General features: G+C 52.4%; 1 protein-coding gene and 1 long non-coding RNA gene across 3 annotated transcripts in view; one reads left to right on the forward strand and one right to left on the reverse strand.

The window, feature by feature from the left end:
- Positions 1-25,175, forward strand: part of Dlg5 (discs, large homolog 5 (Drosophila)) — a gene marked incomplete at its 5' end in the record, with an annotated part of 118,281 nt that overhangs the window by 24,084 nt on the left and 69,022 nt on the right.
- On the reverse strand, positions 15,755-16,764 carry LOC106149122. Its single transcript, XR_001235083.1, has 2 exons — positions 16,403-16,764; positions 15,755-16,072 (listed from the first exon to the last, which is right to left on the reverse strand). It is a non-coding gene; the product is annotated as an uncharacterized LOC106149122 (long non-coding RNA).

Consider the following 25,175-nt stretch of genomic DNA (forward strand, 5'->3'; position numbering starts at 1 on the left):
TGGGAGGGCTGGGCCTTTGAGGAGGTCGGGGCACTCGTTGGGCTGGTGGAGGAGGTGTCCTGGCCTGGGAGGGAGGTGCTCATCCCAGCAGGCGCTGCCTGGGAGCCAGGCTTCCTCAAAGCTGTCTGGGGGCCCCAGCTCCTGGACCCTGGGTGGGAGTCAGGACCTTGGAGTTCCCCGGGGAGGCCCGCAGGGCTGAATTGTCCCTGGGCAGTGGAGATGGAGGGGGGCCCTGCCTGGATGTCCCCAGCCCCTGGGGACAGAACACTCCTGCTAGGAGAGCGACTTCCTCCTGTGCTTCTTGCCTTTGTACAGGTCCTTGTTTGGAGAATCATGTACCTTTTATTTTTCACTCTGCCACTAAGAGATGATATAGTAGATTTTTTTCCTTATTTTTTTTTAACATATACATTGTTTATTTGTTTATTTTTATTTTTTGTCTTTTTGAGACAAGGTCTTGCTATGCAGTTCAGGCTGACCTTGAGTTCATTTTGAAGCCCAGGCTGGTCCTGAACTCACAATGATCCTCTTTCCTCAGCCTCCCAAGTGCTGGGATTACAGGTGAGTGCTGGGATTATAGGTACGCACCAGCACACTTAGCCTTTTCCTTATTTTTGAGACGAGGTCTTGCTATGTAGTTGAGCTGGTCTTGCATTCACTAAGTAACCCAGGCTGGCCTCCAGCTTGGGGGAATCCTCCTGCCTCAGCCTTTTGAGCACTGGGATTACAGGCATATGCCCAGCTTTTTTTTCTTTATGTGTTTGCATAAACATTAGTTTGTTAAAAGATTTTCTTAGGGTGTTTCCCTTTCTGGGCATCTGAAACACCACAGGGCTCATGTAATATTACTTGGCTGTTTTTAAATCAACAGTTAAATGGCAGTATTTATTTGGAATATTTCTCTGGGCAGTGGGCAGTATTTTTCTGCAGGCTTTTCTGTTTTAAAAAGAATTTTTTTTTCAGTACTGGGGATTGAACCCAGGGGCACTCTACCACTGAACTTAAAACTATATTCCTAGTCCCTTTTATTTTTTGAGACAAGGTCTTGCTAAGTTGTTGAGGTGAGATTTGAGCTTGTGATCCTACCACCTCAGCCTGCCAGTCTTAGGATTGCAAGTGTGTGCCACCACACCTGGCCTTAAACACAAGTTTTATGGCACTAATTTTTTTCTCCAGTCTTCTATTGTGAAAATGTTCAGGTCCACAGGCAGGCAGGAAGGGTGATACAGATGAGCACTTCTGCGGTCTTCACCATCCCGCCCGTGTGCCTTTCGTGTCTGTGTGTGTGTGTGTGTGTGTGTGTGTGTCTGTGTGTGTGTGTGTGTTGTGTGTGCACGCGCTCCTAGCACTTCCCTCTAATCCACTGGGGAAGAAACTGTAGCCCTCAGGACAATTCATCCCAAACCCTTGATGCCTTGTTCCTGCTACCCACACAGTTCATCCCCGATAGAGTAGCATCCTGTTCTTTTTTCTGTGCTGACCTCTAAATCTCCCCTCTACCTCATGCACCTAGCGTGGGGCACCTAGCATGTCCCCCAGACATCTGTTGTCTCCTCCTTCGGCACTAGATTCCTCCCTGCCTGCAAACTTAGCGTGGCCTGGGGCAGAGGCAGAGGTTTGAACCCAGGACCTCATGCGTGCTAGGCAAGCCTGTGCCTCTGTTGTAGGGTTGTGCCCCAAGCCGTGGGGCTGCACCCCCTTTTAACCTCCCTAACTGTGCTGGCCATGCCTTCCCTAGGTTTATTTAATTTAATTTAATTAATTAATTTGTTCTTTGGTTTTTTATTTCTTTTTACTATTTTCTTTTTTGGTACCGGGAATTGAGCTCAGGGCCTCACGCTTGACGAGCAGGCGCTGTGCCGCTGAGCTACATCCCCAGCCCAGGTTTTTTTTTTTTTTTTTTTTTTTTTTTTAAATCACAGCTCTAATACATGTTACACTTGGTTGTTTTGTAAGAACACGGAGTATAAGGTTGGTTATAGGTGATGGGCATGTCTTAGAGCACATTGTTAGGACAGAGACCTCTACACACTCCTGACCCCTCCCAGGCAGTCTTAGACGTCTTGAAACTTGGGAGGGCCTGGGAGATCTGTCTCCTCTCTCTGCAGAATCTGTGGCCAGCATGGTCGAGAGACTTTTCCATTACCCCTGCTTTGAGGTTGGCTTCTGTGTTCTGGATTTCTTTGGTTTATGAAATCAGACACCTCCAAGTCTGGACATTTTAAACTGTCCTGCTAAATTCTTTTTAGTACGCAGGTCTCAAATGTCTCGTTGCGTGGGGGGTCACGGGTCATTTGACATCAAACAGAGAAAAGCCACTGGCCTCGGCTGTGAACCTCAGCGTCTGCTCTCTGCTCCCCGCGGAGGGTAACGGGGGCACCCACTTTGTGAAACTGCCTGCCGTTCTCATTGGTAAGTCCTGCCAGTTGGTGTCCCTTGGCTTTTGGCCCCCATTGGCCTCTAAGTCTGCCCTGTACCTCATGCACGTAGCATGGGCACCTACACAACAGTGTCCCCTAGACATCTGTTGTCTCCTCCTTCGGCACTAGGTTCCTCCCTGCCTGCGGACTTAGTGAGGCCCGGGGCAGAGGCAGGTGAAGCCAGGGGACAGAGGAGGGGGTGTCGTGCCCAGGTATGGTGGCCCGAGTGAGCTGGGTGACTGGGCCAGGACTGGCTTCTCACAGGGCTGAACTGAGGACCTCAAAAGAGAAGTGGGGTGAGAGCTGTGAAAGCCAAAGGAAGGATAATGTCCTGTCCTCGCGCTTGTCCCTCGAGGGGCTGGAGCGGGAGAGACAGAGCAGGATCTCCTGGTGGACAGGCACTGACCACATCCCCGAATGGCGTGAGGGTCGCCTCAGCCCTGTGTGTTTGGAGGAAGGGCTTGCTCGAGCTTCTGGGTTGTTCTTCCAGCCCCATCTTAAAAAAAAAAAAAAAAGAGAAATAAAGGGAAAAGGTTTATTCTTTGCTGACAATACAGCATGCACATTCATGTAGAAAATTCAATTAATAAAGAAGAAAAAGGAAAAGCACACAACACCCCAGAGGCGGCCCTATTAACCCCGTGCTGGGGAGATGGAGCTCGTCCCTGGAGTGGGCTGTTTTCTCCTTTCTGCTGAAAGCCCGTGAGTGGTGGCTTCTCCATCGCCTGGGGGGGTCCATCTGTCCCCTGCATGCCTCCCCAGGCAATGCTGCCAGTAGACTTCCCGTCCACAGGCAGTGGTTATTTCCGTTCCTTTGTACGGGGCTCCCCCTGAGCTTCCCTGGACTTCTGTCCTTCTGCCTCAAAGCCCGGGACGGTCACAGCCAGCGCCTCTCTGTGGCATCCAGGACTGGCTGTGGACAGTCACAGCCAGTGCTGCTGCTCAGCGAGGTGCGGGTCTGCAGGCGCTGGTCTGGGGGACGGGGACCCCTAGATTCTGCTCCTGGGTTCAGGTAGCAGTGGGCACCTGGGTTTCCAGGACCACGGCTGTCAGATGCACCTGCAGCCTCCTGCGACCTTGTTTTCGCGTCAGTGAAGTGGGGTTGGCGGTGGTTATCTGTTGTCACGGCTGGCCAGGGTCACAGAGGAATAAATGAGCTGGTAGATGAGGAGGATGCAGCTGGTGCGGGGTGCCTGAGGGAGTGACCAAGACAGCTCCTCTTGGTCTCCCACCAGCTCGCATTAACTGCGCTCTCTCTTTTCTCATCTTGATACTAGCAGGTGGGCAAGCGGAAGAGATGGACCCAGAGAAGCCGTCCAGGTGCCCTTATGGTGGGTGTGCCAGTGTCAGTGGCTGGCAGGAGCCAGGTGTGGTGCCCCGGTGGGTGCCCCGCCACTGCACACTGGTCTTGCTGTCTTGGGGTTTTTGTTCCATCACCCACTATCCAGCGCCTCCAGCTTCTGGTCTGAGAGGCAGCCAGAAAGCCATGGCTCTAGAGTCAGCTTTGTTTGGTTACCCCTCTGGGTCATTTATTTAACAAACTTTTTAGCTTCTTTCTTTCTTTTTCTCTTTTTCTGTTTTTTTTTTTTTTTTTCCTGTACCAGGAATCGAACTCACGACCTTGCCCTTGCCAGGCAGGCGCTGTGCCGCTGAGCTAAATCCCCAGCCCTCTTTTTCTGTTTTGTTTTGTTTTGTTTTTTGAGGCAGGGTCTTGCTGTGTAGTTCAGACTGGCCTTGAACTCACTGTGTACCCAAGGCTGGCCTCGAACTCATGCTGATTGCTCAGTGCTGGGATTACAGGTGTGCACCACCCTGCCTGCCTATAATAGTGTTTATTATATACAGTGTGATGCTTAGAAATGTAGGATGACCCTGTGCGGGATGCTGCCATGCAGAGCTAAATAAGGAAATGTCCTGGTGCCTGGGACCCCATAGCTTGGGGAAGGCGGCAGCTTGCAAAACAGTGGCAGTACCATGCACAGCGGTGGTGTCAGGGAGCTAGCAGTGCCTGACCTTCTGGAACCTCAGTGTCCCCTTCTGTCCAACCACATGTTGGCCTCACTGATCTTTTTTTTTCTTTCTTTTCAAGACAGGGTCTTGCTAACGCAGTCAGGCTGGCCTTGAGCTCACTTTGTAGCCCAGGCTGACCTCGAACTTGCAACAATCCTCCTGCCTCAGCCTCCCGAGTGCTGGGATTACAGCAGTGTGCCACCACACCCGGCTGGCCTCACTGATCTTCGAAGTCCCTTCTCTCTCCTCTGTGACTCTTCCTGGTACCAGTGTCCCCTTGGAGGTTGGAACACATCTAGGATCAGATCAGACGTTGTGTTGAAACTTTGATCCTGCTCCTGGGTCAGACGGTGAGGGAGAGGGAGGTGCCATGGAGTTCTGTGTGTTCATCTTTTCTTAAGGGTTCCTCGTTCTCCCATGGGCTGACTGCATTGTTGGGCATGGCCGGGGAGTGCATTCTCACGAGTCACGTGGCTTCTGGCCGTGTGCTGGTGCCAGCCATCTGCTTATGGGTCACGGTAGGGAGGGGTCGAGGGCACGTGTCAGATGTGCCACTGTGACCAGAGCCCGGATTGGGTGTGATTCCCTGAGCTGGGGTGTCCCTGGGTCGTTGCTGACGCCCTGGACCTGAGGCCTGTAGGTGTGGCCGTCTGCCACTTGTGGGCACCGCACACACACAGACAAGGAGGGTGGCTCGAGGCAGTCACTGCAGGCCTGTGTGGTGGAGCTAGCATGCAGGAGGCAGCAGGAAGCAAGGGTGGGAGGTCTGCTTTCTGGGTCCCGTGCTGGGAGGGACTTGGTCAAGGTCCTTGATCAAGCAAGTGGTGGAGCCAAGATGCTCTGATGCAGTGTCCCCGTAGACTGGAGCTGCACGGAGGGTGAACTGCCCACCTGGCCCTGTAGCCACTCCAGAAGTGTCTGCAGAACTGGAGCTGGAGCTCCTGGCACCTTTCCCCTGATGACTCAGGCTGGCAGTGCAGCGGGACTGCAGGGATGTGGGTCTGGGTAGCAGTGCCAGCTGAGCTGTTGCTCTCCCCTCTTCCCGCGGTGTCTGTGTGTGTGAGACTGGGAAGGAAGTGAGCTGGCCAGCACGCGAGCAAGGTGCCTGAGGTCGTGCCTATTCACAGAGCAGAGACTGCAGGTGCGCCCCCTGCTTTATTTTTAATTTTTAATTTTTAAATTTTTTGTGCAGTACTGGGGATTGAACCGAGGGCCTTGGACATGCTACCACTGAGCTCCACCCCAGTCCTCCCCCTTTGTCCATTCCTCACAATGTCACCAGCATTGCTGTGGGACAAGACGACAAACTACTACAGTCTTGACCTGACAATTCCTTAGCGGGATGGGACCCACAGTTTGTATACCCAGTGCCAAATGAAAGCGTGGAAAAAACAAGTGTGGGCTTCTTGCTTATGAATCATGGAAGATTCCAAGACAGGAAAACCCAGGGTAAAGCCAAGCAAGGGCCCTTGAAAGTTGCCTGCCCCTGAAGCCATCCCAGTCCCCAGGCTTAGGTGAAACCAGGCCTGGTTGGTGTTAGCCAGAACCATGAGGAGGCCTAGGCAGGGTGAGAGTAGAGCAGTTGCTTCCAGGTAGGGCACCTGGGAAGGCTGTTTGGAGAGCTCCCATCTGACCTGGGCATCAGTTGCCAAGAGGGCTGGAGCAGCCCAGGGAGACCCTCGGATGCCAGTGTGAGGGCTGCTTCGTTGTCAGCTGGTGGGAGGAAAGACCTGGAACCCCAGGGAGCTCAGAGGGAGCTCAGAGGGAGCTCGGAGTGCAGAGCTGGGCCCTGGACAGCACCCTGTGGAGGCAGTGCAAGCTGAGGGTCCAGGAACTCCGCAGGGCTGTGCCAGCACCCCCTGAAGACCCTGAATTGTCAAGTGCAGTCTCAGTTACTCTTTGGGACCCCAGAGATGATCAGGGCAGAGGTCCTTGGGAAAGGTAGTAGAGCTGGGACCCCAGAAACCCAAGGTGGGTGAACTAGCTGAGCTGGCAGAAGTGATGCCAGGTCACAGCAGGGAGAGGAAGAAACAGCAAAGGAGGGTGTGGAAGTAAAGCAGTGGGTTAGCAGCCGGTGGCACTCCCCCCATCGGATGACATCGTGGTGGGTGGCTGTGGTATCTCTGTGTCAGTCCTGGCGGGGGGCACCCGCTTGCCAGACTGCCTGCCTTCTCATTGCTAAGCCTCGCCAGCTGTTGTCTCTTGGTTTTGGGCCCTGGTCTGTCCCTCCATCTCCCCTGTACCTCATGATCAGCCTTGGAACATGTAGCGGGCTTTCCTCTGTGGCTCTGTCCCTCCCTGCCTGCCGCATTTGTGGGGTTTCATGCTAAAGTAGTGGCCAGGTATGGTTAGGAAAGCTGGGGTGGGTGGAAGTCACTCGTGGTTTTGAGTGGATGCTGTTGGCTTTTGGATCCTCTGTTCTTTTCCATCTCTGGTCCCTGACCCCAGGAGCAAGTAGTGCCCTTCTTTCTCACTGTACCCAACAACTGTGTCCCAGACACCCCCTACCATGCTCCAGCTCCTTTCCCAAGACCTGCCCAGACACCCCCTACCATGCTCCAGCTCCTTTCCCAAGGGGTGCTCACGTGGCAACTTCTAGCCTCCTCCTGTGACATCTTGCCTCCCGCCCTCCTTATGTCAAGGGAGCAGTGCTGTGTACAGAGGTGACACTTCCTGTCACTGACCCTGCCTGGCCCTTCTTGGGTTTGGAAGCAGGATCCGGCCCTGCCTCTCAGCTTGGCAGGTGACCTGATGCAGCTTGGTAACTCGACACTGCCTTGCTGATTATCTGCCGAGGTCGCAGTGCACCCTTGTCACCACCCCTGCAGCAGGGACCACAATCAGCGACTGGGCCGACTGGTTCCGCCACTGTTCCGGGCGCTCATGGGAAACAAGTGGCCTTTGTGGTGAGCACAGACTGAGGGCAGCACTGTCAGCAGTAGCAGGGCAGCCAGCTTGGGGTGGGGGCTCAGAACGCACCCCGGTTTTGTCCATTTGGGGGCTGAGGGTTGTAGGAACCGGTGTGCTCTCTCTGATGCTGGTGAAGACTGTTTTCTGGTGACTTGTAACACTTGACCCAGAGTGACGATGTGGCCGTGGATGTGGGCACCTGCTTATCTGTTTTTTGAGACTGTTTTAGGTTCCAGAATGGCCTTAGAATGAAAAAGTGTCTGATCTTTTAAAATGGTTCCAGAAGAATCCGTATCATCAGCTATGCCCTAAAGGTCTGTCTGATAAGTATTAGTAATACTTTGAATCCTCTCCCTCATCTGCCCCTCGTCATAAGGGACCTCTGCTGTCCTCTCCCAGAGTGTTTTGCACATTCTCTTGAGCCACTTCCTGTCTTAAGACCTTGCGATTGTCCCGGGGAGGGTGTGCTGACACAGCCAGCTGTGGGAGAGGGGAGAGAGCCGTCCCGTTCTGGCGGGGGTGGGGGCTCCTGCCCCTGCCTCCCGCGGTTCACTTGGCCCTTCCTCTGCTTTTGATTTGCTCTCTTCCGTGGTCCTGACAGCCCTCCCCACTGGCCTGTCTCATCTTTGATGTTGTCACCACGGACAAAAAGCTCTCTCGGAAAAGGAAAGAACAAGTTGTAGGCTCAATGTTTGCCCGCGAGGAAAATGCATGTTTGTGCAAAATCCTGTCTGACAGTTTCCATTGCAACAAAGAAGTCGGGAGCCCAGCGGGCCCTAGGAAATAGGAAAATTGGCACTTTGTCGGGCTGCATGCTGATGGTACCCCGGTGTCAGCCCCGTCTGCCACCAGAGATCTGAGTTTTGCAGATGAAATCACTGGCTGGCCACGGGCGGCTGCTGTTGCTGCGAGCACACACACTGGGTGTCACTTCGGAGCCTGTTTGTCTGCCCCTCAAGGTCTCCTCTTTGTTTTTCTGAAATGTGATGAAATGGAACGTGCTTTTAAAAATAGATATTTTCTGGAGATGGCCTGGCTGGGATTGCTGGCTGCAGGCCCTCCTTCTGCCCCATGAGTACCTTATCTCATCGTGGCTGATGGGACATTGGCAAGAGCAGCTTGTATTTTTTTCTTTTTATTCTTACTAGTGTTCCCAAATATATTCTTTTTGATCACTTATTTCTTTATATGCGAGATAAAGATTCAGCAGAGTCCTTTAACCATGCAAATTTCTTTTTGTTTAATAATGTTTAAAATTTTTGTTCTGATTACCAAAGCAATATAGTGCTCATTTACACAATCTTTTTTTTTGGTCTTTTTTTTGAGACAGGGTCTCACTATGCAGTTCAAGCTGGCCTTGAGCTTACTTTGTAGCCCAGGCTGGTGTTGAACTTGCAAAGATCCTCCTGCCTCAGCCTCCCAAGTGCTGGGATTATGGGCGTGCACCAGCATGCCCGGCCTCATTTACATAATCATGGTGGGACCATAATTCGTGTGTCTCATTGCTTGGAGAGTGATAGATGCATGACTTTCCCAGTGGGCGAATGGGATACATGCATGTACCACCACTGAGAGCAAGCCAGTGAGAACATGTTACAAGGAAAAAGACAAAAGAAAAGTCTGGAACAATACACAGTAGAGAGCCTGGCTTTTCTCTTCAGTATGCACTGGGGTCCAGAGGTTGGGAGAGAAGTTAGGTGATCTCAGCTAGAGCTCATCAGGCAGGGATGGCTGGCTGCTTTGTAGAGTTGGCAGGGGAGAGGGTTTAGGACACCATCTTAGTCACTTCTGTCATTGCTGGGACAAAAGACCCACAGTTTAAGGAAGGAAAGGTTTATTTTGGCTCACATTTCAGTCCATATTCAGCTGGCTCCAAGGCAGGATGGCACGCAGAGGGGCATGGTGGAGGAGAGCTGCTCACAGATTGGTGAACAGGAAGCAGAGAGGAAGGGAGGAGCCCAGAAGGGAGATAAACCCTTTTAGGCCACACCCAGTTACCTGCCTCTTCCAACCAGATGCACCTCCACATTCAGCTATAACACATTTAGCTATAAGCTCATCATTGGACTGCTCTACCAGTATAGTGCCCATGTGATCCACTCACCTACCAAAGCCCCACTTTGGCATGCCTGAGGCTGTGGGGGACCTCCAGATATAAACTGCAGAATTCTGCCCTGGGTCCCCAAAAGACTTATGCACATTTCTTTATGCAAAATGCATTTAATTCATCTCTCAGAGTTGCCAGAGTCCTAATAATTCCATTATTGCTGAGAAGTCCAAGTCCAAAACCTCCTCGGAGATGTAAGGCAATCTTTTAGCTGTGAGCCCCTGTAAAAACCCAAAGAGAAAGTTAAAACACCTCCAGCAGACAGTGGTACAGGGTAAACATTCCCATTCCAGAAGGGAAGAATAAGGAGGTAGAATCCAATGGGATAAAAAGCAAGACCCAGAAGGGCAAACATTAAATCCTGTGGCTCCTTGTCCGGTACCCAGGGCAAAATGTGATGAGATGTGAACATTGAAAGGCTTGGGCAGACCAGTCCCTAGGGTATTGCCAGTGGTTATAGCCTTCATGACTTTTATCTTGGGCTTTGCTCACTCCTTGTGGCTTTCCTCAGAAGATGCACATTCCTGGCTTCTTCAACTTTCTGGAGTCTCCACAGCACCTTTGGCATCACTCTTACAGCTTCACACACTGCTTTCTCAAGGGCACACTGCCTGGCCTTCCAGGTCTTCTTCAGAAATCTGGGTGAAATCCTCACTTCCCCCAACAACACTTGCATTTAGCATATCTATAAAACCAGCATCATGTAGATGAAGCTAAGGTCTGCTGCCAGCTTGAGCAGTAGTCAGGCCCCCTTAGATTGTGGCTGCAGAGGGCTCTGAGTGCCTGGAAGGCTAAGTACTGCGAACCAAATCCCAGGGAATCAGATTCCTAGGTGGTCCCTAAGAGGACCCAAAGAGGACCCTGGGGTCCTCTTCTCAAAGCAAAGGTTTTTTCTTTTGCAATTTTGAGCCTGCAAAGTGTGGGTCTTGTTGATTCTTGACATGCCCTTAAGTCATTTTTCCTACGTACTATCCTGAGCTAGAGTACTTGGCTTCTGTTTAATGCTAATCATTTCAGCAACCTAACCCTCCTCTGCTCCATCTTTTTTTTTTTTTTTAAGACAAGAAAAAGTTTTGAGTAAGATTTGACCTAGAATGTGATGTGCATCACAGAGAATCTGCTAGAGATTGCAAAGACCTCCTCCTACAAGCAAGTATATGGTGCCCAGTGCATTACACATATTGCATCCTGACTGTGCTGGGGGTGGAGTGGGTGTCTGTCTTAGCTCATTGGCTTTGTCCAGAGGAAAAACCAACTTCTTATATTTCTGTGATAGAAGGTATTTTGCAAAGTGCCCACCAAAGTTAGGCTTTGGCCCTGGCACTGAAATGAGACAGGAGCTATCTTCCTCCTCCTCCTTCTCTTCATCTTCTCCCTCCTCATCTTCTTTTTTTTCTCCTCTTCCTTCTCCATCTTTTTAAATTTTATTGATACATTTTAGATATACATGGTGATAACATTCATCATAGGGAATTCGTACCTGTACATGATATATCTTGCTGCTTTTGTTCCCATTCCCCTCCCCTTCCCTCCTTCAACCCCTCTTTCCCTCCTTATTTACAAAAGCTTTGTTTATATTTTTTTCCTCCTACACTCTTTTTTTTGCCCTCACCCCATCTTTATAGGTGATTTCTTTCTGGCAAAACTGAAATTTCTTAAACTGGGCTTTTCACTCTTGATTCTCAGTACAAACCTAGCTAAAAGCCCCCAAAAGTATCCATGCTATAGTCCCAATATTGGGCTGCCTTGAGATTTCCTCCACCAGGTTAAATAGTCCACTGCTCTTAGTCTCTCACAGTCTCAGGGCATGAACAAAGTGTAGACTAGTTTTTTTCTGGAGCATAACACGTGTTTTGGAGTTCAACTGCCGGTGGAATCCTTGTAACCAGTTGAAACCTCGTGAGTCTGGTCTGTACCTTCTGTCTTTTTGTCAGCATTCTGGTCTTCCGAGCTCTGATCAGTTTGGCACATCAAGCTCCAGCATTCTAGGGCTGCTTCTCTATACCCAGCATCTCTGAACCTTTCCAAACTCCTCCCATGAAACAGTTCCAAAGGTTTCTGAACCACATGGTTAGACAGTGTCTCAGCAACAACCCTACTCCTGGTACCAAAATCTGTGTCCATTAGGGCTCACTAGAGGAACAGATTTCATATAAAAAGTTTATGCTTATATAAAGCATTAACTAGGCAGGCTTACATTGGCTGCCCTTGGACTCAGTGATTCTGCATTGAAAAGCCAAAGGGTCTGTCTGTGTTGGAAGGCTGAAGAGCTTGGAATCCTGAAGGAAATGGAGACATATGTCCAAAGGCAAGAGTGAAGACTGGAGCTCCTCCAAAGAAGCAGGCTTTCCTCCAGGAAAGCCTATTAGCTGATGCCTCTGGTAGTAGAAGAAGGTAGTTAAATGTCAGCTGTGACCATGTGACCAGTTTCAGGAAGGAGGATTGTAATTGTCATGAGTATTTCTTTCCTAAGCAGGTATCTTTGTTTTCTTTGTAACATAATATTGATAGATTTAATATCAGCTCTTAAGTTTTAAAATCTGTATTGTAATGCTTAAGCTATAAAATATTAGAAGAGTAAGCATCCCACCCAAATAAAAACTCTGCTTTCTCTTCTGGAGAGGGAATTAGTATGTTTCTGTTTGTATGCAAGACAGTTGTATCATGTTAGGTGTAGTTATGAACTTGCTATTTTATTTGGAGACTAAATGTGGTTTAAGGAGATATGTCTGATTGTCAAGTTGACAAGGGGTGGATTGTGAGCATTAATTATGATATGTTAATTTGAATGGATTAAGACATGCTTAGCATAGCCAGGTGTGATGACACACACCTGTCATCCCAGCACCCAGGAGGCTGAAACAGGAGGATTGCTGTGAGTTTCAGGCTATCCTGGGTTACATAGTGAGTTCAAAGCCATATTGAACTACATAGTGAGACTCTGTCTCTAAAACAAAACAGGACGAAATGCCTAGCAGATTATTGGAGCACAGTCAGTTCTGGTTGTGTCTGTGAATGATTGACAGGTAGGTCACAAACTGAGGAGGGACGACCTACCTGGGGTGTGGATGGCGTCAACCAATAGGCTTGTAGCCTGGATAGTATAAGAAGGAGAGGATGAAGCCTTCCCTTTGCTTCTGCGGAGGAGCTCTGGTCTTCACCATGGCCTTTGGAGGTTTCTCTATGTTTCCAGAAGAGGCCCTTCAGCCTTCCAGTGTAGACCCTTCGGCTTTCAAATACGGACTCGCACCAGGCTCTGCAGTGGGCTCCATGCCTTCCGCCAACTGGATCCTTCAGCTCTCCAAGTCGCAGACGGCCATTTGGCATCCTTCTGCCGCTGGGTCTGCAGGCAACATTTGTAAGCTTACGTCGTAAACCCTTTCTGTAGTCATATGTATGTATATAGTAGCTAACGACATTGGGCTTAGAGGTGGGTGCACCAGGTCCTTCCCTGTGTGGCGGGACTGATCTCTTGCTAGTTCCTTAGCTGCTGAGAGACTCAGGGTTCTTGTCTATAAAATGGGGCTGACAGCAATCCCTCTTCCCGCAAGGTGCTGCAAGTTTTAAGTAAAACAATGCGGCATGGGACAGTTTTTCACTGCTGTTGGTGCGGGTGGCTGTCCAGGTTAGGGAGGGCTGCAGAGCCGGGCCTGACTGAGCAGGGGAAAATGGTCATAGCTCTCACTTTGCTTGAGCTGCTGTAACTGAGTAGCACAGATTGGAAGGTGGCTTAAGTAACATAGACATCTGTGGTTCCACAGTTCTGGAGGCTGCCAGGCCAAGGTCAAGGTCTGGCAGGGTTGATGTCTCCTGCAGTCTTTCTCTTTGGCTTGCAGGTGGTCCCCTTCCTCCTGGGTGAACATGAATGTTCTTCCCTCTCTGTATCTGTGTCCTAATCATCTCTCTTTCCAAGGGCACCAGTCTTGTTGGGCTAGGGCCCACCCTAATTGACTCATTTTAATTCAGTCATATTTCTAAAGACCCTGCCTCAAATGCAGCTGTATTCTAAGGTTCTGGGAGTTAGCACTTGAGCATAAGAGTTTTGGGAGAATGCAGTTCTGGTGACCATTACGTCTGTTCTGTTGCTGCGTAGTGTGGAGGGTCCTGCTGGCGGCCTTGGGAGGCTGGGCACTTCTGGGAAGAGCCAGCGCAAGGATTCAGGAAGCACTGAGGGCACGGGCTGCTTGGGCTGGTCCCTTTGAAATGACCAAACCAGCGGCTTCTCAGCAGTTCAGAGCAGCGTTTTAAAAAATCTGGATTGCCGGAGAGGTTACCTCAGCTGAGGAAGGGGGTCCTGGAACTCCACAGCAGCCTGCGTGATTCTGATGAATTATGGTAATAATTATAGCAATTAGTTAGAGCTATTTTCTGGCAAGGTTTGGAAGCTGCTGGCCAGAAGCAGAGCTGGATGATTGTCCCCTGTGGGTCCCACAGCCAGCAGAAGGTGTCCAGGTGTTGGCTTGGGGGTAGTTTCCCTCCCTGAAGGGGTCAGCGCTCCTGCCTTTACTGTAGGGTACTCCCTTAGGGTGCTCCCTCCTTCCTTGTGACATGCCTGTCGGAGTTGAGGTGTTTAACTCCTGGTGCTGACCCCAGCACGCGTGGACGTGGCTGAGCTGGGCCTGCTCTGGACATCTGTAGAATGTCAGGGCTGAATGGCATAGGGGCCCCTGAGGCTCTGAGAGGCTGACGTCGTCTTAGATAACCTTGATCTAACCCTGACTTCAGATCGTCGCCGTTTGTTCAGCATGGGGCAGGGGACAACAGGCATGGTCACGCAGGCCTTGGGCCTACTTTGGGAGAGGCTGGGCCTGTTCTTGCCCTCAGGACTCCCGGCAGATGGCCAGCGGCCAGGCGCTGCGGGGACACTGGGGTTCTCGTGGGCTGGCCCACGTCGTCTCCACGTGTTGCCCTCTGTGGTTGTGGATGTGGATTTTGTTTTTTTTTTCTCTCTACACAAAATAAGGAAATATTTTCTCTTGTTACTCAAGATTGAGGCTGCCTCTTGAGGACTGTCCTTGTGTAAAAGATAACCCACATCCTCTCGTGCATTTGAAATGCTTCTCTCGTCTCTTTCCCCATTTCCTGTGGTTGACTTGGGGCAATCTGAAGACACTGCATGACCAGATTTTGCTCAGGCTGGGGCGGGGGGATCCTTATCATGAATTTGTTTGTTTCCTTTTTTTTGAGACAAGGTCTCCCTGTGTAGCGCAGGCTAGACTTAAACTCATTGTGTAGCCCAGGCTGGCCTTGAACTGGTAGTGATCCTCCTGCTTCATCCTCTTCGAGTGCTGGAATCACAGTCGTACATCCCCACACCCAGCTTCCGTACTTGGTGGGAGAATGACTAGGGCCTGCTCTCTGAGCTGGGAGAACATGATTGTCATGCACTCAGCTGGAGGTGAACGAGAGCACCTGGATTCTCAGGGATACGAGGTGTGAAGGTGGAACATAGACGCTTTGCTTAGGGTCTTAGGCAGAAGATACTTGAGACGTGCCATCTTGATCTGGTAGGGTTGGGGTATGGCTGGCACAGGCCTCTCCCTGCTTGAGTGTGTTGGTGCTGTGGGTCTGCAACCCAGGTCATACCCTGCTGTGAGTGTGACAGAGAGGGATGCTTGGACCCTGAGTGGATTTCTGCAGGGGGCTGTGCACAGCTGTCCTTTTTGTTCAACTTTTTTTTTTTTTTTTTTTTTTCCCGGTACCGGGGATCGAACTCACGACCTTGCGCTTGCCAGGCAGGTGCTTTATGCTACTGAGCTATATCCCCAGTCCCACAACATATTTTTTTTTTTTTTTTTTTCCCGGTACCGGGGATCGAACTCACGACCTTGCGCTTGCCAGGCAGGTGCTTTATGCTACTGAGCTATATCCCCAGTCCCACAGCTGTCCTTTTTGCAAAACATCATCAAGGATCCCAGCAAGGCCACTGTTTGCAAAACTCCACACCAAGTATCCTCCCAAGATTTAGGGAGGCTGAGGCAGGAGGATCATAAGTTCATGTTCCGCCTGGATAACTTAACAAGGCCCAGTCTTAAATAAATTAAAAGGGATCTGGCTCAGTGGTGGAGCACCCCTGGGTTTGATCCCCTGTACTGCAAAACAGTCTTTTTTTTTTTTTGTACCTGGAATCGAACTCAGGACCTTGCCCTTGTACTGTATCCCCGGCCCTGTACTGCAAAACAAAACATCAACGGGTGCTGTGTAAGTGGAGGTTAACTCAGAGGATGTGTTGGGTGGGAAGCCGGCCCGCTGGCTGCTCAGAGTTGTAGATTCTGCTTCTTGTGGCCGCAGAAGAAGAATTCATAGAAAAAGATAATTGTGCTTTTATTTTTCCCCGAGGGACTCTTCAGTCCCAATCATTTAAAGAGTTTGTGAGAGACAGATTGGATTTTAGAGTTTAATTCCAATTAGCAGTTAATTACAGCGGGCTGGGGCTTGCTAAGCACTGGGTGTTGTACGATTCCGTCTGTGGCAGTGGAGCCCACGGCAGGCAGCCTGCTCTGTTTCAGGTTCCAGCTCAGGCTCCTTTCCTGGGGAGCAGAGCCTGGCCTCACGCTCTGGGAGCACGGTACATCCTGCCAGGCGCACCTTTGCTTTTCTGATCTCATCCAAGCCGTCCCGTTCCCTGGTGGAAAAGCCAAGGCCAATCAGTTTCCTGCTTCACTGGCTTCTTGGCAGAATCTCTCTGCCTTCCAGATGACTGAATCAAGGTTTCTCTGTCTCCTAGGTCCTCCCTGCGCTGGTGAGAGGGACCTGCCCGTGGACTCCCTCCACACCCGCCTCCCCGGCTTCTGGGCGCTGGTTCTCAAGCTCCTCTTGTTCCCCAGGGCATTCTGTGTCCCTTCCAGAAATTCTTACTCTCTCTCCTGTCTCCCCAGGTCTACTTCCTGGAATTCTGCCCTGCACTGTTTAGCAAGCGCGGGATCCACCCCTCTTCCCCTCTGCTTTTTCTTACCCGAGGGCTTCACGTTACCAGCCAGTGACCCTGGCTTGTCACTCGCTTCCTCCAGGCTCAGTGGAATGACTCCCAAGTGGACTGGCTTGGCCAGAAAATTTCTCCCTGGCTCCGGACTTGTTTCTGAGGGTCTGCAGGCCGCCCTCAGGGATGAGGCTTCTCTAGCGCGCTCAGTCTGGTGGGTCACGGTGACCTTCAGTTCTCTGCTTCTGTTGACGGTGTCACCTTCCCGGACAGCCTAGCCCAACACTGATGTCCACTCCTCCCTCCTACTGTTTCCTTCCTGCTGTCAACTACAAGTACTCCCCGGGCTGAGCGGCTGGTGTGCTCACTTGTTGGACCCAAGCCAGTGCTGGACTGTGTGAAGGTAGGTATGGTTTTTGCCGCTCAAGGGCCCGGAGAGTGGTTAACTGTAATGGACAGGGATGCAGGTAAAGTGCTTGCTTTTTTCTTTCTTCATGGTATTGAGAGTTGAGTCCAGGGCTTCATGCATATTAAGGAAGCTGAGCTATAAAACCCCAGCCCATATTATATTGTATTGTCTTGTCTGATATGTATATTTTTTGGAGGGGGAGGTTTGAGGCAAGGTCTCACTACATAGTTTAGGTTGGCCTTGAACTCATTGTGTAACCCAGGTTGGCCTCGAACTTGCAGGGATCATCCTGCTTCAGCCTTCTGAGTGCTGGGATTAGAGTCACGTACCACCATGCTTGGCTTTCTTTTATATTATATTATGATACTTTGAGATTGCTGTAGGTCTCACTAAGTTCCCCAGGCTGGCTTTAAACGTATAATCCTCCTGCGTGAGCCTCCTAGTCTACTCTGCCTGGCAAGCACTTGCTTTTTAAATTAATTTTCTCTGTGTGTGTGTGTGTGTGTGTGTGTGTGTGTGTGTGTGTGTGTTGCTTTGTGTTTTCAATAGGAGGAGCAGGGAAGGGATGAAGAGTAGGGTGGAAGGAGGGAAAAGATTAGGAAGACTTGAAGGGAAGGGCCCAGGCTGCCTGAGCAGGGTGCAGGCATCACTCACCAGCAGCTGCCTGGTGGTTACAAAGAGCTTTAGCACCTGGCCGTCTGGGTGCTGGGCATAGCCAGCTCTGCCACACAGGCCACACCCAGGCATGAGCCTAAGTGTACAGATGAGGCTCTGAAGAAGGACTTGTCCCTGGTCACCCGTGAGGGGTGGCCAAGGCACAGAGTGCCCTGGGCCATGCAGCTCTGACTCTGCATCCCTCCCCTGGTCCTGGGTCACTGTGTGCCCTAGCCCTGTGGTCCTGCTGCCTCATGGTGGGTGAGGGACTGAGTCACCTTGGTGGCCAGTGATTTTCAAGCCCACTGAGCAGATAGGAAGGTGGCGGTGAGGGGTGCAGGAAGGCCCTTTCCTTGTGGTTGCCCTGTTTGGCCTTTATGGACAGAATGTCCCTGACCTGTCCAGCCGGGTGTCATGTCACCTTCCTGCTTATGTCACAAGCTCCGGCTGTTTCCAGAGCTGTGATTTCCTGTGGCTGACTCCTCAGCTTACCTCGAACTGAGATGAGCGGAACGTGGCCACTGGGGGATGACGTGGCCTTCAGGCGCAGCGGGGGAGGGACAGCATGTGCAGTTCTTTTGAGCGTTCGAATCACGAACAGATTCCAGAAGCTTTATTGTCTCGTTTCATTTCCCACCGCTTTCTGTAGACGGGGGAGGGGGCTTCCTTAGCTCGTTCCCGAGATTGGGCTGGACCTTGCTGAGGGGGCCTGGAGGTGTGTCCAGGTCAGAGGGTCCGAGCCAGGACTGGAGGCTGAGGGCGGGGCTGAGGTGCGTGGAGGTGACTGGAGTGGTCACTCTGATGCTCGTTTTCTTCCTGCCCACTGTTGAGGCGGTCTCCACCCTAGTGCCGAGTGCTAGCCATAAGCAGGTACTCGCTCATCAGGGCCACTTCCCAGCCCTTCAGTCATGGCTCCTAGACGTCCCTTGTCAGCTGAGCATTGTCACTGGCGAGGGGATGGCTGCTCACGTGCTCTGCTGTCCACTGGGACAGGAAGTGGTGAGTCTGGCTTTTTCTGGTCTTGTTGGGAAGAGAGTGTGGTGGGGTGCAGGTTAGTGGTGGGAGTCAGGTTTGATACAGGCTTACCTTATGAGCTTTGTGCCCTTCAGCATGTTATATGGCCTCTCTGGTCCACATGACGGGGAGCTGATCATCATCTGTGTCTCATAGGGTTGTTAGGGTTATGTGAAATAACCCGTATAAATAGCCCCTTTCCTGTGACCAATGTGTAGTAAGTGGTACCAGGTGTTAATAGTGAGAGTATTAGGGTATTCAAGAGCAGCATGAATGGTCACATGGAAGCTGTCTCACACAATGAATGCTCCCTCAGATCCTCTCTCATTTACATCCGCCTCCTTGATACCCAGGGAAGACCAAGAGGTAGGGGTAGGTGGAGTGCAGGTACAACTTAATCCAGAATCAGGAGGGTTGGCCCTGGATTTCAGACATCTGCGTGCCTGATACTCCTGACACAAAACCGTCCCATCCATCCCCTAACTGTCTGTCCTGCCCTCTTCCCCATGTCAGTGGGGACCACCCTTCCCCTGTACAGGCAGGACCCTTGCAGTTGTCCGTGCCTTCTCCATTGCCTGGTCTGCATGTAGTCTGTCAGCAGATTCTTGCACCTTTGCCACCAAACGTCTCTCGAATCCAGGCACTTCTCACCACTCTTGTCACCCCGTCCGAGCCCCCAGTCGTTACTCCCTGGAGTATTGCATTGCTCAGCTGGTTTCCCTGCTTCTGTGTTCCGCATTCTCTAGAGTACTCAGCAGAGCGGCGATCCTATGGAAGTGTCAGTCAGACCACGTCTGTCCTCCACGCAGAACCTCCCTGTGGTTTCTCATCTCAGAGGAAAGCCCAGTGTCCCTCTGTAGCCTCTCAGGTCCCGCTGCACCTGTCCTGCAGTCCCTGTGACCTCATCCGCTTCTGCAGGAGATTCCAGCAGGCTGCAGGGCTTCCTCACAGCAGGCCCAGGACCTCTGCACTTTCCGTTCCTCTGCTGAGAACAGCGATCCTCCAGTGGGCCAAGCTTCCTGCACAGGTGCCCTCTGCAGAGCACTCTCCCTGGCTGCTCTGCCTCGGTTTCTGCCTCTCCACTCTACACCAGTCACCCGCCATTTCACCTTGTATTCTTCCCCGACACAGTTTGTATTTCCCCACCTCCCTGCTCACATGAGCTCCATGAGGGCAGAGGTTTGTCTCGTCTTGGTCTTTGCTGCATTCAGGCCTGGCATTCACTGGGCATTGGTATGCAGCATGTTGCCTGGGGACGACTTGCCCACCAAGGGCGGTGTCCTGCACAGAGCGCTGTCCCCCTCTGTGGCAGTGGCTGCCTGATGTCCTTGTGTGGGTGGCAGTGAAGATGGGGCGGGGCAGCAGGCCTGGCCCCAGGGAGGCACCTCTTCCTTGCTGACCAGGAGTGGGAACTCAGTCCAGTCTGTGCCCGGAGAGGGTTGTGCCTCAGAAAACTGCTTGCTACTGTATCAGAAGTTTATCCAGGGCAGATGTGCCCACGACCGCAGGCAAGAGTAAGGATTGGCTGCCCCGTCAGTGCCTGTGCCGCTCAGGTTGCCCAGGCCATCTTGGTGTGGTCTGAATTGCGTCGAGGGGCAGGGCAGTGACACCATGGTCGCCCCTCTATTCCCTCATCCGTCTTCTTGTCCCTGGGACTCTGGTAAGGCATGGACATTTCATTGCTATTGAACCGCTCCCTGATCTGCTCCAGAAGCCTGTGCCCTCCTCCTTACCTTCTGGGGCTTCTAGGGTCGTCCTTCCCCCTCCTGCTCAGCTTGCCAGACCCTGCGTTGGGTTCTTTCTGCCTTCTGAGTGCAGAGCTGTCACTCAGCCTGTCCTCTCAGAGAGCAAGGCTTGTCTTAGGTGATGGAATCCAGAACCTAAATGTCCCTACCTGATGCCATCCCAGCCCTCTCTGCTTTTCCTGTCTCGCGACCTGAAGCTTGACAGCTGTAAAGGGAGACAGTGAAGAGAGGGTGTCCCCAACACATGCCCTGTGCCGATGCCGGAGCCTTTGCCCTGCTGGTAGGAAAGCGGGCTTTGTCACTACTGACCCTCTGTCCGTGGGGGCACCACGGATGTCTGTCTTCCCTTCTGCAGGTCACAGTAGCACATGTACACACGTGCATCCCCAGGCACAGCCAGCATGAAAGAAGGGCTTTGGTTTTAATGTTCTGAGTGGTTAAGTCTGGGTGAGCATATTTTGTTTTCTCTCCCTTTTCCTAGTTTTGCGTGGGGCATTTTTGAGGGAGGGAAGGGAACCACAGATAGCAAAGTTGAGGCCCAGAGTTTCCTGAGCTCATTTTCCTCATTTTCCAGGGGAAGAGAGCCTGCAGCATAGTCCTTCTGTACAGTGCCTTCTTTCTCCTGCGGGCCTCAGAGCAGGGGGCACCCCGGTTGCCCTGGCAAGGTAGACCAGCAGCCCTTACAGCAGTGCAAAAGAGGGGGTGATAAGCAGCCTCACTTGCCTGCTGTAGCAGGTTGATGACACCTGTTCTAAAACTGCCTGAGGAGCGGTGGGGGTGTGTGGTGTGGGCGGCGGCAGTGAGAGTCCAGTTCTGAGCACAAAGCTGGTACTTCAGATGGGTTATGCATGCTGTGGGCGAATCTTTACCTTCCCCAGGGGAAACCCAGGTGTTGGGGAGTCAGGATTTTCCAGGTGGGCCTGTCCAGGTTCAGACCTCCCTTGCTGACATCCTGTGTCTGTGGCTGCTGCTACATCCCAAGGTCAAGGTTATCCTAGACCTCCCTTAAATGCTTGGGCTTGTCAGCCTCTGACTGTGGGTCTCAGCATCCACTCACCTCCTTCCGGCCTCCATAGCTGTGGACTGAGTGGCCGGCCGTGCTCCGGGGCCTGCTCTACTCCCGGCACTGTGCACCCATTTGCGGGCCAGGAGGCCACAGCTGCCCCGCGTCTCCTCCTCCCTTGAGCCCCATGCTCAGCTCTTCTGACTGCCTGTGAGTGTCATCTCAGTGTAGGGAGGAGAGAGAGGAGACAGGCGCGCTCAGAGAGCTGGTGGGGACCCTGAGTGGGGCCAGCCCTGCTCCAGGACTTCTAAACTTGTACAGGAAATGGGTTCTCCAAGCTGATCCGGGCTTTCATGGCTTACCGAGGGCCACTCTAGGCCCTTTCCTCCATGGAGTCTGCCCTGACTACTCTTGTACCTCAGAGCTTGACAGCAATGTTGTATGCAAGGGCCGGGCAGCCTGCCTGGGGTTGTGTCCTCTTTGCCCCTAAGGAGCAACTTGCATAATTTTTGCAACCCTAGTTTCCTCCTCTGTAAATGGACTTAATGACAACCTCAGGGCTGTGAGAGAAGTTAACCGAGGCAGTGCACACACAGTGCTTAAGCACGCTCCCAGCACTGAATAGCACTTGGTGTCTATTAGCTGCTATTATTATTATTATTAGAGAGTGCCACACAGTCTGGCGGGCGGCCTTTGTGGACTGTGATCTCATCACTTTGTCACAGCTTTCTGCTTAGGTGACCCAGGAATGGAGAATGGCAGGGTGGGAAGGGGCCCTGGCTGGGGCAGGTGCTGTTTTAGGTACCTTCTGGGCCTTGATGCAGCTGATCCTCACACAGCTGCAGGAGGTAAGCAACCTGTGCATCCCATTTCCATTTGAGGCTGTGGAGGCCCAGAGAGGCTGAGCAGTTTACCCAAGGACACACAGCTAGTAAGGGCAGATTGGGAGCTGAGCCCAGGCAGGCTGGCGAGGGCTGGGTTTTAGTCACTACTGTGTTGTTTGTCCCTGAGGCCCAGAGAGGGGCAGGCCCCTCTTGAGTTTCACAGCAGGTGAGCAGCCTCTGGCTGGCTTCCTCCTTACCCTGGCCCGGTGCCGTGTGGGCACAGGACACATGTGGGAGCCTGATGGACACGTGCAAGTCTGGGGCGGGCTGGGTCCCAGGGCTGTGGCTCTTCAGGTGTGAGCTGGAGGACACAGATGGACGTGGGGCAGGTATCTGGTGGTGCCTCCCGCTGTCTCCCAGCTCCCTGGAGCTTCCAGAGCACAGCAGCTCTGCTACCCGCTGGCGGGGTGGAAGGGACATCCTCCCTGTGACCTCATTTCTCAGTGCCAGCCTTTCTCCTGCTGGCTCGGTCCTTCCGAAGGCCAGGGAGCCTGCATGCTGGTTCACACGGGAGCAAGTCCCTACACCTTGTGGTCTCCTGGTGGAAGTCTGAGTCACCAGCCCTTTACACCTCCGGGTGGATGAGGGGCGTGTGAGAGACACACGGCAGGCATCTCTGCTGCAGGAGGGGGCCTGGGAGCCCGGGGCGTTCCCTTATCGCTTGGGTGACTTTACTGGAAGTTCTTTTGAAGTGGTCTCCGTGACCCAGTAGGGCTGAGTCACAGAGTAAACAGATTAGCAGGGCTGGGCTCTTGCAAAGGACACAGACAATGCCTGTGGCTGGGTCAGTCCCAGAGGGTCACCAGGCCGGCTGGCTCCCAAAGGCTTCTGCCCCCAGGGAGCCGCATTAGCATCCCAGCTGGTGATTCCTCTCTGGCATCCTGTGGCCCTCATGCCATGGGTCCGTCTCAGCGGGTCTCAGGCTCACCCTTTCTGGAATTATCCCTCATCCCTCCTCTCCCTGCGGGTCCTCCCAAGTCCTCCGCACGGGCCTGCACGCGGACAGCCGGCACAATGGTGGTTGGTGTTTGTGACTGAGTCTGAGTCCTTGGTGGCCAGGCCTGTCTGCACGGTGGACCTTGTTCCTCCTTCCTGGGCCCCAGGACAGCACTGGGCCACTTGGATTTTGGGCAGATGAGGTGTGTGCTTGGCCGAGGTGGGTCTCCTGCTGGCTTCTGGATTTGATTGTGAAACCCAGGGTTGGATGACGCCGGACACCCTGAAAGGACACCTCGTGACTGGGGGCGGTGATCCTTCTTGCCTTTCCTCCGAAGTTCTCACCACACAGCCTTTATGACAATAGCCACAGAGACAAAGCATGACCAAGACAATGTCGTCTTCGGGCCTTTTTTTCCCCCTTAATGACGTCCAAGGCTCTGGGAACATTGTAAAAGCTGGGCCCTGTCCAATCTTAATCACTACCCCCCACTAGTTCCAGGGAACCCTGCCAACTGACCAAGGCTGGGGGTGGGATGATGCCCAGAGATGCAGATAAAGATGTCACGCTGTGCCGGATGGGCCCCAGAGCCCAGTCGGGACTTGGGGGACAGGGCAAGGAACAGAATGTATTCGTTGGCCCATGGACTCCCCCAGCGAGGGAGGGAGGTGGATGGAGAGAAAGAAGGGCACCTGCCAAGTTTAATTAACAGTGGAGGCTGGGGACGGGGGAGGAGAGAGATGATTTGAAGGGGAGGGGTGGTTTACAGGAAGATGGGCACCGCTGGTGCCAATGATGAGAACCAAGCAAACGTCCTGTCCCTGTGGGACTGTCCCAAATGTCCTGTCTGCCGGAGGGACTGCCAGCGTCACAGGCAGGGGTCGGCAGAGAGATTTCTGGAGGTGTGAGTGGGAGTTTTATTTGTGCCTGCTTTCCCAAGTAAGCATCTTTTGAAAACAACCCACCAGCATAGCAGCCAGCTAGCCTTTCTTGCCCCCATAGCAAGACAAAAACATTCCTTTTGAAAGATGATGGTTAAGTCTAGAAAATAGTCAGTGTTGCCTTCCTGTTCCTTGAAAGTGTCAGTGGGTGACCCAAATCTCATTGGCTTAACAGGTGTGATCGGGAAAGAGGGGTCATTTGGAATGCTTCTTGTTTTACTGAGGCAAAACGCAGAGGTGTTACTGACATACCAGAACCGATCGCGTGGGCTGGACTGGAAATCCCGGAGGTGGAACAACGCTCATTCATGTTTCAGAACGATCCTAGCTGAATGGGGTGCTCAGGTTCCCCTCCCTGCTGGTGACGCACAGATTGCCCTGTGCCTCCCCTCCCCTCCCTGGCCCTGTTATCTGAGATGCACCGGCTGCGGAAAAGGGGGAGGGGCGGGGGAGGATATGCATGATCCTGATGACAGTCCTGTTGGGTGACAGTCGCCTGCACACTCCCTAGTTCAGCCTCAGTCCATGCTGGACACTGTGTGCTTTAGGGATTCACAGGAAATTCTACACAGGGGTCACTGTTCTGGTTCCTTCTCCTGAAGTCTCTTTTTTCTTGTTTCTCTCCCTCTTCCTCTCCTGATGGATATATGTCTAACTCTCTGCTGTGCATTTGTTTATTTATTTATTTATTTGTTTGTTTGTTTCTTTGAGACAAGGTCTTACCATGCAGTTCAGACTGGCCTTAAACCCACTAGGTAGCCCAGGCTGGTCTCAAACTCACCTTGATCCTCCTGCCTCAGAGTGCTGGGATTATAGGCGCTCAGAGTGCATTTATCCCGGGGCTATTTGTTTGTCCACCCACCACCCAAAGCCTCACCTGTCCTGGGGGGGGGGTCTGTCCTGTCCCTGGAGGTCTCTTCCTCAGCCTCAGAGCCTGCCCGCCCTGGAGTCGCCCTCTTCCCCGCTCCCTGATATCCCAGCTCTTCCTCCCCTCTTTCCCTTCTGAGTGTCTGCAGGACCTGGCCCGTCTGTCTCTGCAGTCTGCGATCTCATTAGTTCCTGGCAGCTCTCGGACACCAGAGCCCTGAGGCTTGTTCAAAGCCTTTATTGCAAAAACCCCATCTCCAGCTCACCCGTTCTGCCCACTCTACAGTTCTTTGGGTTCCAGAAGCAAAACATCGTATTCCTCGGGTTGTCTGGTTTCCTGTGACTGGCCGGCCAT

Source organism: Chinchilla lanigera, unplaced genomic scaffold (assembly GCF_000276665.1).
Source record: "Chinchilla lanigera isolate Chin_1 unplaced genomic scaffold, ChiLan1.0 scaffold00036, whole genome shotgun sequence".
Lineage (NCBI taxonomy): Eukaryota > Metazoa > Chordata > Mammalia > Rodentia > Chinchillidae > Chinchilla > Chinchilla lanigera.